The 14,716-nt window shown below is 34.8% G+C and overlaps 1 long non-coding RNA gene across 4 annotated transcripts in view; it reads left to right on the top strand.

Moving 5' to 3' along the window:
- The first annotated feature begins 13,426 nt into the window (after positions 1–13,426).
- The window catches only part of LOC130820185 (uncharacterized), a 2,648-nt gene continuing 1,358 nt past the window's right edge, over positions 13,427–14,716 (top strand). The window contains exons 1-2 of one of the 4 annotated variants that reach the window (XR_009045125.1): positions 13,427–13,678; positions 13,795–14,716. The exon at positions 13,795–14,716 is cut by the window's right edge and continues 234 nt beyond it. This is a non-coding gene — a long non-coding RNA (uncharacterized LOC130820185). The other 3 variants (XR_009045126.1, XR_009045124.1, XR_009045123.1) reach the window with 3 other exon arrangements.

Raw genomic sequence — 14,716 nt, 5'->3', positions numbered from 1 at the left:
AATAAGAAAATGACACAAGAAATTTAACGTGGTTCACTATCAATGTGATAGCTATGTCCACCGACACCGAGAACAAACAATTTCACTATGATCGCAAAGAATACAAGATGAATTACAATCACGCTCACAAATTACGATGGCTCTCTTGTGATCTCTTACAATTTGTGAATCATAATTCCCTAGTGCTAACAAGAGAGTGTATTTATAATAAATCAACTTGAAAGACAATTTTAGGGACTAAGTAACCACAAATAACCGACCACAAATAAAGGTAACCGTCCCAAAAGACGTTTCCCGTGAAAAGAAACTTCAATTGCGCGACCCGTGTAAAACTACGTGAGCCGCAGAGTGAGATCAGAAGCAACTCCGCGCCCCGCGGTCTTGATCAGAACAGTCTCCGCGCCCCGCGGAGGTCACTCTGACCCATATTCATCTTCTTCCAATGGTGCTAGCAAGTTTGAGTCACCATATAACAACAATCTTCACCTTGACGAAAACTCGTATTCAGCAGACGATCTCATCAATACACAGCGAACATATCTCAAGCCATAATCCGATGTAAAGCTCATGCATAAGCCATACATCCTGATATATCTTCAACCAAGACTCATCCCAACAAGTCTCCAACCAAGACCTATCACCTACTTGTCACCAAGTATAACAACTCATAATGCTCCACCTGCATCACAAGCCCCGGGCAAGCTCCACCTTAAGGCCAACATGCCTACAACAGGAGCTCCCCAACACCGCCCCTAAGGGCCTACTACATCACATTATAATTGATATTTAGCAAGTCTAAGCAATGTTTAAACTTACTAAATAGAACAAACTTAAGTAAAGAAATCAGCTGGGCTGTCAGCGGTCCCGATCTTCTTTACCTTTACCCTCTTGTCCGTACACAAGAAATGATACCTGACATCAATGTGCTTGGTCCGATCATGGTGTACTTGGTCTTTAGCTAAGCAGATGGCACTTAGACTATCACAATACACCGTAGCAAAATCCTGTGCGATACCTAGTTCACCCACAAGGCCTTTGAGCCATATAGACTCCTTAGCTGCAGAAGTTAAAGCCATGTACTCAGCTTCAGTAGTAGACAACGTAACCGAAGACTACAATGTAGACTTCCAACTAACCACAGAACCACCCAAAGTAAACACATACCCAGTCACCGACCTTCTGGTATCCACATCAGCTGCATAATCAGAATCACTATATCCAGTTACCAAACACTCCTTACCATTCCCATACACAAGACCAATATCAGTTGTCCCTCTCAAATAGCAAAAAATCCTTTTCACCCCCTGCTAGTGCTCTCTCCCAGGTCGAGCCATGAACCTACTCACAACACTGATAGCGTGCGCAATATTCGGCCTAGTACAGACCATAGCATACATCAAACAGCCAATAGCGTTGGCATACGGGACTCTAGACATATACGCCAGCTCCTCCTCAGTTTGAGGTGACATGGACAAAGACAATTTGCAGCTCATAGATGTTGGTGTACTTATAGGCTTCGATTTCTCCATCCCAAAACGAGATAAAATCCTTTCGATATAACTTTTCTGAGTCAAAAAAAGCTTACCTCTAGCCCGATCCCTATAGATCTCCATACCCAAAATCTTCTTAGCTGGACCCAAATCTTTCATGTCAAATTTCGAGCTAAGCAATTCTTTAAGTCTAGCAATATCCGATTTATTCTTTGTGGCAACCAGCATGTCATCAACATATAGCAACAAATAAATCATGGAACCATCATCCAGATTACTATGATACACACAGCAATAATACGAATTCCTATCAAAACCATGCGAAACCATAAAAAAATCAAACCTCTTGTACCACTGCCGAGGGGATTGTTTAAGTCCATACAACGACTCTAGCAATCTGCATGCATAGTGCTCTTTCCCTGGAATCTCGAATCCCTCGGGCTGCTTCATCAAAATCTCCTCCTCCAAATCGCCATGAAGGAAAGCCGTTTTAACATCCAGCTGCTCCAGCTCAAGGTCATAATGTGCTACGATTGACAATAGCACACAAATGGAAGTATGTCGAACCACCGGTGAGAATATTTCCACAAAGTCAACCCCTTCTACCTGACTGAACCCCTTTGCAACTAGCCTAGCCTTAAAACGAACTTTCTCAGATTCAGATGACCCTTCTTTCTTCTTAAAGATCCACTTACACCCTACAAGCTTTCTTCTCTCTAGTACCTTCATAAGTTCCCACACTCTTTTCTTGTAAAGAGATTGCATCTCTTCACCCATTGCAGCAAGCCATTGCGCAGACTCACTACAACTTATTGCTTGTTTATACGTGGCAGATTCATATGACTCTACATCATCAGCTAAACTCAATGCATAACCTGTCAAATTCTCAACAAAGCAATTCCTTCCTTCCATCTCTTCAATCAACCTAATAGGCTTCTTGATAACTCGTCTAGGTCTCTCAAGAATGGTGTCAGATTGACTAGATGACCCCTGATTAGACTGCTCCACCTCCTCCCCAGAGTTAGGAGGAGATGGAACAACCTCAGGTTCAGGAGTGCTCGGCACTAGAACCTCAGCATCATCATCAATAAATTGCACTCGAGGTAAATCAGCAATGGATGACTGATGTACCTCAAGTACTCCATCTGTCTGCAGCAAGTTCTCCCCTTCTTTTCTCAAATCAGAAGACTCCGAGCTTTTCTTGGAATACATGGTGCTCTCATCAGAAGTGACATCCCTACTAAGAATGACCTAATGCTCCGAAGGTGAATAGATCCTAAACCCCTTCACACCATCACCGTACCCAACAAAACACCCCGTCTTGGCTCGTGGATCCAGCTTACCCTCACTAACATGATAATAAGCAACACAGCAAAAAATCTTCAAATTAGAGAAACTAGGCAACTTACCACTCCAGATCTCAAATGGGATTTTGAAGTCAATTCCCGAATGAGGACCCCTATTGATGATATAACAAGCTGTCATCACAGCTTCACTCCAATACCTCCTCCCAAGCCCTGCATTAGAGAGCTGATTAAACTCCTCTTTGCAAAACTCTAGCCCATTGTCTGTTCGTAGCTTCTTGATCTTCTTACCCTGTCGATTCTCCACTAAAGCTTTCCATTGCTTAAAATCTTTGAAAGTTTCATCCTTTGACTTAAGCAACCTAAGCCATGTGTATCGGGATTTGTCGTCTACAAATGACACAAAATAGCGGAAACCTCTCATACCTTCAACCCTAGATGGACCCCAACAATCTGAATGGAAATAATCGAGCACTTCATCAGTAATGTAAGCACCCTTGCTGAACTTTGACCTGTGTTTCTTCCCAAACACATAATGCTTACAAAATTCAAGGTTGGCAACCTTGATCCCGGATAGTAGACCCCTCTTAGGCAAAAGCTGCATCCCCTTCTCCCCTATATGACCAAGCCTCATGTGCCAAATCTTGGTCATCTCCTGGTGAGATACTGATGCGCAAACCGCAGAACTAGACAGTGTGACACCCTCAAAGACATAGAGGGTGTTCCTCTTGATACCCTTAAGTACCAACTCCGAACCTCGATAAATGGACAGCTCCCCATCTGAAAACGTTCTATTGTACCCCAAATCATCCAAGGTACCCAATGAAATCAGATTCTTCCCCAAATCAGGGACATGCCGCACCTTAGTCAATGTCAACTTTCGCCCATCTCTAGTCCTCAATCTTATGGATCCGATACCCGTAACCTTACAAGGTGCGTTGTTACCTACAATAACATTACCCCCATTGCAAGACTCATAGGTGTCAAACCAATCTCGACGCGGACTCATATGGAACGAACACCCCGAATCTAGAACCCAATCATCAGAAAGATCCCCAGACTTAGCAGAACTCACTAATGCCAAGTCTTCCTCCGAATTATAGTTCTCCTTCGGTTTTTCTTCAACTACAGCAGCTTGGGACTTGCCCTTCCTCACCGGACAATTAGCCCTAAAGTGACCCGGTACTTTGCAGTAATAACAGGTTTTCCCCGCAGTCTTACCAGATCCCTCATTGCCGTTTCCAGCACCCGACCCAGTATTGTTGCCTTTGTTAACCCCCTTCTTCTTTTTAGACTTCTCGGACTTAACAAACAACCCACTACCACTATCCCCGTTATCACCTATAGCTTTTTGACGATGTTCCCTAGTATGAAGTGCTGCCTTCACTTCTTCTACGGTCAGGGAGTCTTTACCAACAACAAACGACTCCACAAAATTCTCATAGCTAGACGGTAGAGATACAAGTAAAATCAACGCAGCATCCTCATCATCTACTTTAACATCTAAGTTACGCAAATCCAGTAAAATAGAGTTAAGTTTTTCAAGATGTTCCCGTAAGGGAGTACCTGACTGCATTCGGAGGCTGAACAACCGCTGCTTCAACAATAATTTGTGGTCAGCGACTTAGTCATATACAATGACTCCAACTTCATCCAAAGTTCCGCCACTGTAGCCTGATTAGCGACCTCCATGATGATATGATCATCCAAACATAGCAAAATGGTAGAATGGGTCTTTTCCTCCATTACTGCTAATTGCCCATCGGTTAATCTATCATCCGACCCCGTAGTGGTACTCCATAAAGCCAACGGACGCCAGATTTGCTGCTGTTTCAATAGAGCCTTCATCTTTATTTGCCATAGCCCGAAGCTATTTTTCCCGGTAAATTTCTCAATTCTTATTGTAGAATCTCTGGCTATTGTTTCACTCAAAAAACTCTCCAAGGGATTAGAACCTGAGCTCTTGATGCCAATTGTTGTGCAACAGTGGAAGCGAGGTCGATGAACAACAATGAAACAACAAGAAATTCAATGCAAGCAATAAGAAAATGACACAAGAAATTTAACGTGGTTCACTATAAATGTGATAGCTACGTCCACCGGCACCGAGAACAAACAATTTCACTATGATCGCAAATAATACAAGATGAATTACACTCACGCTCACAAATTACGATGACTCTCTTGTGATCTCTTATAATTTGTGAATCATAATTCCCTAGTGCTAACAAGAAGGTGTATTTATAATAAATCAACTTGAAAGACAATTTTAGGGACTAAGTAACCACAAATAACCGATCACAAATAAAGGTAACCGTCCCAAAAGACGTAACCCGTGAAAAGAAACTTCAATTGCACGACCCGTGTAAAACTACGCGAGCCGCAGAGTGAGATCAGAAGCAACTCTACGCCCCGCGGAGTATTACGCGCCACGCGATCTTGATCAGAACAGTCTCCGCGCCCTGCGGAGGTCACTCTGACCCATATTCATCTTCTTCCAATGGTGCTAGCAATTTTGAGTCACCATTTAACAACAATCTTGTTCTTCAAGCATTTGATTCTAGACAATGAATGATAATATCATATTATCAAAAAAATCATCACTCCAACTAGAAGAAATGTCACTCCTCGTAGGAAAGAAATTTGAATTTGTGTTCATTCTATATTTGTTTATTGAAACAAATGACAATATAGTAGGGTGTTGCAGAATAGTGAATCTGTTCTATGACTTAATGGAAAATTTTGAAATGAAAATAGGAAAAATGAAACTATAACCATGTATCTAGGCATGGCCACAGTCCAGGTTGGGCCGGTTCCGTCCCGGTTCCACTCGGTTCCGGTTCCATTTGGATCCTGTCGCGAACGATTCCGGTTCCGGGCGGTTCCAAACGGTTCCTTGGCGGTTCATGAGGCGGTTCCGGCGGTTCCAACTCGCGGGATTGGCGGGTCGGACCATCGGTTCTATTTTTATTTTTCCTTTAAATATTTATATAATATAAAAATACTATAATATTGCGGACGTACCTTTGATGATTACTTGATTATTAGCGAAATTCATTGCTTGTTAAGTTGTCATCGTTATTAAAATATTTACTAAAAAGAATGAAAAAATAAATTAAAAGAATCGAATCAACGATAATGTCGATAAAGATGATTAATAAAAAAAGAGGGAGAAAATGGACTTGAACCTAGTACCCAAAGGAATACTAAGCTGCCTACGTATCCCGAAGGAATCAAAGCCCACGTAGTTCTTTGTCACACCTTTTATTTGTAGTTATTGAATGTTGATTTATCTTTGTCCGATGGATCCTATTCGTCTTCATCATCATTAGCTGGTTGGTTAGATGCTTCCGCTGACTCTCCTCCTGACGATGATGCAGATGTTTCCATCATCATCCATGGATCATCATCATCGCCTTGATCATCATCATTCCTTAGTCCTTGTGTTCGAATCTCCGCTTGATCCCAATCTTTCTTGCAAACACATATTTGAATACTATGTTTCTTGTGTTTGAATACTATGTGGAGCAAGACGAGATCTCTTTTCGTCTGAATTTCTTCTACCTGCACTAAAAGCAGACTCCGACGCAATTGTAGAAGCAGGAATTGCAAGGATATCCTTTGCAATTCTCGATAATATGGGAAATTTTATAGATTTTTCTTTCCACCACTCTAAAATATTATAGCTACCTTGGTCAATTTCAAAGTGATGTTTAAGATAATTATCTAATTCTAAATATGCAGTGGAGGGTGAAGAAAAAGATGATCCTACAAAACTATCATCTTGGCTCATTATATTAGCTATTACGGAATTATAATAAGAGGGACGTGCCAAGACGCTAGCACGCCTAGACGTATCGCGTTTTGGGTTATATACACTAGCATAGTAATCATAAAGTTCCGCTAGAAGTTTTTTACAAGTTCCAACATAATTATGTACATCACTAGGCGGGCGATCTAATGATTGGTAGTAAAATCCAATTACTTTAATAAGGACTTCTGTCTTAAAAAATGGGTCTAAAATGGTTGCAATTCCATAAATAAAAGGAAAATCGGTAAAATATGTCTTCCACTTATCCATCATATCTGCAAGAATCGGCTTTAAATATGGGTTAGTATCATCATGCGAATGTTTAAGAAGATGATAAAAAATAGTAATACACTCACTTATTACTAAGTGAACGTTTGGTTCGTAAACATATGAAAAAATCTGAATTGCGTGGTCATACGCTTCTAATATTTTATGTACACCTATAGCTAGTTCCCATATGTCATCACTTATATAGCTATCTGTACACACGCTATAAAGTTGTGTTATAACTGGACGATAAGCAATCGCTTTTCTTAATAAATCGTTGGTTGAGCCCCAACGTGTAGGAGTATCTAATGACCAATACATTTTTTTTTAGTTGATACTAGTCACATAATTGCTTATATCGTCTCTTTATCTGTCCAATTCTAAGCCACTTCACTATGTCTCTAATGGGATCTAATAAATCATTTAATTGTTTTATAAAACTAACCGATAGTTTGGAAATTGACTCATTTACCACGAGCTTGTCTTTATTGTTGTTGTTGTAGTTGTTCTTCATGTGATCTTGTTGATTACTGTCGAGATCTATGTATCCCAATAGGGGTCGTTGGTTCCTCTTCTTGTTCTTCTTCTTCATCAATTTGTATTTCTCTTTCCACTTCTTCTACATAATCGTGTAATTCTTGATAGTACCCTTCTGGATAATTTGGTTCATAATTATAATTACTAATGGAAGATGTTGATATCGACGGAGTTGAAGTGGATATTCTTTTGGAGCTAGAACCTCCTAATGATTTTGCAACTTTAGTAACTTTTTTAGAGACTTTTTTCAAAAAAGAAGAAATGATAATATTGAAATAATAATAGAATTAAGAAATAAATAAATAATTAATAGACTAATTATGTAATTAACTAAATTAAAAAATAATTAAAAGACTAATTATGTAATTAAGAGAATAATTGCGTAATTAAGTAGATAGAGTAAGTAGTGAGAGTAGGAGAAGAGATGAGTTGTAAATGAAAATGATTGAAAGTGATATATATTTATAGTAAAAATCACAACGGCTAGTTAACGACTCTTTTTCGAACGATTCCAAAGAACCTGTGGGCCGGTTCACCCGGACCAATTCCGGTTCCATGGAACCTGTGGGCCGGTTCACCCGGACCGGTTTCGGTTGCACGGAACCTGTGGTCCGGTTCACCCGGACCGGTTCCGGTTCCAGTTCCGATTCCAGTTCCAGTTCCATGGAACCTGTGGTCCGGTTCACCCGGACCGGTTCCGGTTCTGACCCGCGGTTCTTAGGTCCGATTCAAGCAGTTTTTTCCGGCGGTTTCACGGTTCCGCGGTTGGGGCCGGTTCGGAACCTGTCGCGAACGGTTCCGGTTCCGGGACGGTTTCAAGCGGTTCAGGACCGGTTCGGTTCTGGGTAACCCGCTCCGTGACCATCACTATGCAAAAGTATATTGAGAAATTCATTAGGCAACGTAAATTTTTTCCAATATTAGACTGTTCTAATTCTAAATCTTAAACTATCTTTTTTCTTCACTTGTTCTTCTATTTGCAGCATGTTAACTGTATAAGTCTTTCTTTTTCTACTCTTCATAGCTATAAAGTAAAATCCTACTCAATTTAGATGATAAATTCGAAACCCAAAGCACAGTCTAAACCCCATTAAAATTCGAAACACAACAAAAGTTTTGCACCCAATGATTAATTAGACACCATATATGATAAGCTTGAGAATTTTGATTGAAATCCCTCAACAAATTTAAGGTTTTAAGGTGAAGATTTCATGTTAGAAAGAGAAAATATGGGATAAAATGGGTTTATTTCAAGGTAAGGGATGAACCGGATAAAACATAGAGTAGTTGAAAATTTTGTTTTTCTTTTTAAGTTTATTTAAAGTAGTTGGGGTTGAATTAATTGACTGGGTTTCTAAAGATAATCAGTTATGGGCGACTGGACTCCGGTTCAATCGCCCAATTTTGGGCAATTCAAATTTTTTTTTTTTCTTTTTGGAAAATAATAATAATAATATTATTATTATTATTAATTTTATTTATATTCTTTTTGAAGAATATAAAAAAGTTAATTATTATTATTATTGTTATTGATATAATAATAATAATAATAATAATAATAATAATAATTATTATTATTATTATTATTATTATTATTATTATTAATATAAATAAGAAATTTGAAATGAGTGGCAAAATTGTAATTTTTTAAAAATCAGGGGCAAATTCGTAATTTCATTTAGAGGGGGTGGCGATAAAATGAAAAGGGTGGCGAAATTTAAGGATCGGGTTTAAATAAATTGAGTAAAATAATAGTAAGGGTAAAATAGTACTTTTATTAAATTCTGATACCCATCTCTAATCCCAAACCCACTTATCAAACGTGGAATTTTACGAAATTTGGGAATTAAATTCTCATACCCATCCCATAATCCCAAATACCAAACACCCCGCATAAAGTGATTACTTATGATTTTGAAGTGACTAATTATAATCTTAAAGTGACCACTTGCAATTTTAAAGTAACTCTTTTATATAGTATTAAAACGGATCATTTATATCCTTAGACTGATCAATTATAATCTTAAAATGATCACATACAATCATAAAGTGTGACCAATTACAATCTTAAAGTATTCATTTACAGTTGTAAAGTGATCACTTTTTAGAGTTTTAGTGTGACTATATATAACCTTAAAGTGATTGATCACTTATAATTTTAAAATGATTAGTTAGAAAAATGAGCTAATTATTAGTAGTCTCACACTAGAGTTCTTGCATATTTTAAAGTAAACTTTAGACTAAAATAATTTTATCAAGCTTTAACAATTCAGGTAATCCCAAACTCTGTCAATTTCTATGGAGACTATGCAAGGGTTCTTTGGCTTCGAAGGCTGTGTTATATAATAGATATTGTGTGCCCTCCCCTACTTGTGATAGATGTGGTAAAGAAGACAAACCATTTTTCATGCTCTATATGATTGCCCCAAAGCCATGATAATATGGGAAGAACATGCTTCTCACTCCCTCCTGGTTGACGTCCCTTGTGAGTCCTTCCCTGTGTTTCTCTCTTGGATCCATGGCCATACAACAAACGAGAAATTTGCTTCTATTTGTGCGACGCTCATGGCTGCCTGGTTCTACCGCAACAAACAGGTGTTTGAGGGTGATAATGGAGATCTTGTGAAGTTGACATCTAATTTCAACCGGTTGGTAACTGAGTATAATGTGTTCTCTTCGAAGGTTGTTGTTCATCATCCTACTCGCATCCTCCATTTCGTGTCTTGAATCCCACCGAATCTTGGTTGGGTAAAAGTTAACTTCGATGCTAATGTGGCAACGGGAACAAATCGTGGTTTGGGTGTCGTCATCCGTGACGAACATGGGAAAATGTTGGTGGCGGGGTCCGAAAAGTGTTTTCCAATTGGTCTGTGGATATATGTGAAGTTGCTACTGCACACTTTGGTATTGAGCTCATGACGAGGTTCGGGCTCAATCATATCCACCTTAAAAGGAGACTCTATGACTATGGTGTTGGCCATTAAAAATAGAGCTGAGGGCCTTTCTCCCATTCATCTCATATATGATTTTATTTTTGCGTTGAGTTTGTCTTTGTTGAACTTTGGATGTAGTTATGTCAAAAGAAATGGCAACACGTTAGCCCACTTAGTAGCTAGATGGGATACAGGTTTGGCCAATGAAAAGATTTGTATAGATCCTTTTTCCCAAGGTCTTCAAACCTTGACCGATCTTGATTTATTATGATTTCCAAGTTGATTTCAAAAAAAAAAAAAACAAAAAAATTCGGGTAATCGAATTGAATTTGTAGAATTTAATTAATTGAAGAGAAAATTATAATAAACTACCTATTCTATACCCCTCTTTGCAAAAAACTACCTTATCTAAAATTTTTTGCAAAAAACTACCTTATATAGTACATTTCTTTGCAAAAGACTACCTTATAACGGTTTTTAGCATTTGACCGTTAAAATTAACCGTTGACTATCACGTGATAGTCACGTGACCTTAAAAAATTAAAGAAATAAAAAAAAAAAAATAATAATAATAATAATAAAAAAAAAAAAAAAATTAATAATAATAATAATAATAAGTAAAAATATAAAAAATAAATAATGATAATAAAAATATAAAAATTAAAAAAATAAATTTTTTTTTCAAAATATTTTTGTTTTATAAATTATTATTATTATTATTATTATTATTATTATTATTATTATTATTATTATTATTATTATTATTATTATTATTATTATTATTGATTTTATTTTTATTTTTATTATTATTATTATTATTATTATTATTATTATTATTATTATTATTTTTTAATGTTTATTATTATTAATATTATTTTTATTTTTTCTAATTTATTATTATTATTATTATTATTTTTTTTTTTATTTCTGTTTTTATTTTTTTTTTACTTTTTATTATTATTATTATTATTATTATTATTATTATTTTTTTTTTTTTTTTATTTCTATTTTTATTTTTTTTTACTTTTTATTATTATTATTATTATTATTATTATTATTATTATTATTATTATTATTATTATTATTATTATTATTATTATCATTATTATTATTATTATTATTATTATTTTTATTATTATTATTATTATTATTATTATTATTATTCTTATTATTATTATTGTTGTTGTTATTATTATTATTATTATTATTATTATTATTATTATTATTATTATTATTATTATTATTATTATTATTATTATTATTATTTTATTATTATTATTATTATTATTATTATTATTATTTTTTTTAATTTTTTAAGGTCACGTGACTATCACGTGATAGTCAACGGTTAATTTTAACGGTCAAATGCTAAAAACCGTTATAAGGTAGTATTTTGCAAAGAAATGTATTATATAAGGTAGTTTTTTGCAAAAAATTTTAGATAAGGTAGTTTTTGCAAAGAGGGGTATAAAATAGGTAGTTTATTATAATTTTCTCTTAATTGAATTTATTTTATAATGTAGCTATGAAATTTTATTTAAAAGTTAAGCCAACCCATTGGAACCTATTTTATTTAGATTTTTCACTTGAAATAACATTTGAATTTATCAAACTTTTTCCTTAATTTTTTTGCCTCCCATCATTATTCATTAATATTTATACTAATTTGAAACTTAACTAATCATAACTTTGACTCAACTAGTATAAAATTTAAATTAAACTTTTACTAACTTCTAATTGGTTTGTCCTCATAAAATTATTACATTTATGCCAACTATTTTAATTTTGTTTGGATGTCGAAATTATGGGATAAAGAGACAAAATTTTTTAAATAATATAAATGACATCAAAAAGATAAAATAAATATGAGAGTAAAAATCAAACAAAGTGATGGAGAGTTTTTTATCAACAAAAATGTAGCAAAATCTTGACGATAATTCAAATTAGAAAATGCATCATATTAAAATACACGAAATGAGAATAGTTTAAATTATACTTCCATCTTAAATAAAATAAATTTGAAAAACTAAAAATAAAAAATAAAGAAAGCAAAAAAAAAACATTGTAAAATCATATATATAGATATCTCAAAGTAGAAAATGAATCATATTGAAAGATACAAAATGAGGGATTTATAAATTATACATCAATAAAAAAAATAAATAAAATATATTTTTATGTTTTATAAAAAACAAGTGCATAATAAGTTCACTATTCATTATCTACCAAATAAATGGTAATAAAATGTTACATGCTTTTTATAATGTATAGATATAGATATAAATATAAAATTATGTAATCATGTACAAGAACTTTCTATTCTTCCAATGTGAAGAGGCTCTCGATTTAAGGATGAGATGTTCACAACTTTATTATTGTCAAGCGTCTTACTAAAACATCAATTTTTAGATAATGTCATTAGATTTTCATTAATTTTGTTCAATTTCTATTTTTAGATTCATATAATGCTTCCTCATTTTACATTTTATCTCGAGCCTCACTTCATATTTACTTTATATATTATTGTAAAAATAAATCTTTAAAGTAAATATATTTACTTTAAATTATTTTTAAATAAAAAACAAGAAATAATGGTTGAATAAGGGATATAATCTCATTGAAATGCAGGGCTGGCCCTTAGATTTCATCAAGTCTTAAAACAAAAGGTTTACTTCAACATGTTTTTTAAGCCATAGTGTAAGCCTAAAATCCTAACATCACACGTCATGTCTTTTAGTTTTTTAATTGTTTAACATATTTTGAGCTACTTTATTTCTCTATTTACTCCATTGTAGCGATGTTTCAATTGAATCAATATTATCATTTGGTTGTAAGGATCTCATGTATTCCTCCAACTCTTTCTCAAGTAGCTCATAATTTATTTGTTGCCTTATAAGGTTACGGATATAATAACATGCTAATATTATCACTACAATAAAACAATGTGTTTTTAGACATTTTCTTTCGGACAATGAAAAGTGTTGAAATAAAAAGGAGCGTTTAGACATTTTGTTTTGACACATTTATTTGTCAAAAAATTATACTTTAGTAAGCGTTGAAAAGCCTAATTTAAATTTAGAATTTTAGTGAAAGCTAGATTGGTAAATTAGAGCAAAAAATTCGCTCTTAAGCGGGATAAGGCAAATTAAAGCTCGACTCTTCGCCTCCATTTCCTCATGTCTACTGCAATCCTCAACTGTACATCTCCTCACAGTAGTAAAATCATGTTAATGGATTGAAAGTGTCCTTCCCATCCTAATTCTGCGGCCAACAATCGATGACGCTCATTCTTGGCTTCCCGATCCTGCGAAAGCTGCACATCTCCCTCAAAATGAGGTATGGTTTCTTTAGGTTTAACGAACGGTACTTCAGGATAATCGAATTGCTTAAAGAACTCAAATTCTTCCATATTAGTTTCTTAATTCTACCTTAATTGATGGATTGTGGTTTAGGTTAATCGAATGGCAATTGATGATGACAAATTTCCAGAACCGGTTGTTTATTACTCTTTCTTTCTTCTTTAGTTTTCAGTTTCTTTGTTCTGTACGTTCTTTTCCTCTTCACGTGTTCTTTCATTTCTCTTATTTTTCAAAGAATTGGATTGTGCTTGTATTGTGGATAAATGAATTGGATTTTGATTTTTTATGCTTGTGTTTATGTGAATTGCGTTTTTCAATTTCATGTCATTTCTGCTATTGGGTTTATGATTAGTCCAACCAGTTACCTGTGTTATTCCTGTGCGTCGAAGATATGTTTATTCCAACCAGTTACCTGTGTTATTTTTGCAGCATTTCAATGTGAAATTAATTAGTTTTGCAGCATTTCAATGTATAATTAGTCTATTGGATTGGGTACCTTACTGATTAAAGTTCCATCATTCAACGGGAACTGCAATTTAGTCTATTGGGTACCTTTTTAATTTTCATTTCTATCAAGTATGTGCCTTACTGATTAAATTTCCAACATTCAACTACAACTACTATAAAGATACATATACATCTCAATATTTTGATGACGAAATTTTTGCTACAGGAATGCTAAATCACACATTGCCCGAATCAGCCAATCTAGTTGCCTAGCTAGTTGCCTAGTGTAGGAAAGGTAGCTAGTTGCCTAGCTTTCAAATTGCTTGATGGAGGCTGAACACACACCATATAATTCGGGACTTGTAAATGGACAGTCAATCTGGCGTCATACGCGAACAATCTTATATAGTAATGATTTATTATATCTGTAAAACTCTCGATTTCGTGCAATTGTTTGTTTGTCAGTTTGAAATGTTGGCTTTTATATTTTCTAAATCTGTTTTTCTTATATCTGTTGTTGTCCATCCAGTTGGAGTCCCATTTACGTCCTTTGTCTCTTTTAGTAGAA

Source organism: Amaranthus tricolor, chromosome 8 (genome assembly GCF_026212465.1).
Source record: "Amaranthus tricolor cultivar Red isolate AtriRed21 chromosome 8, ASM2621246v1, whole genome shotgun sequence".
Classification (NCBI taxonomy): Eukaryota; Viridiplantae; Streptophyta; class Magnoliopsida; order Caryophyllales; family Amaranthaceae; genus Amaranthus; species Amaranthus tricolor.
The sequence above is the reverse complement of the archived record's forward strand: the minus strand, read 5'-3'. Positions and strand labels throughout refer to the sequence as shown.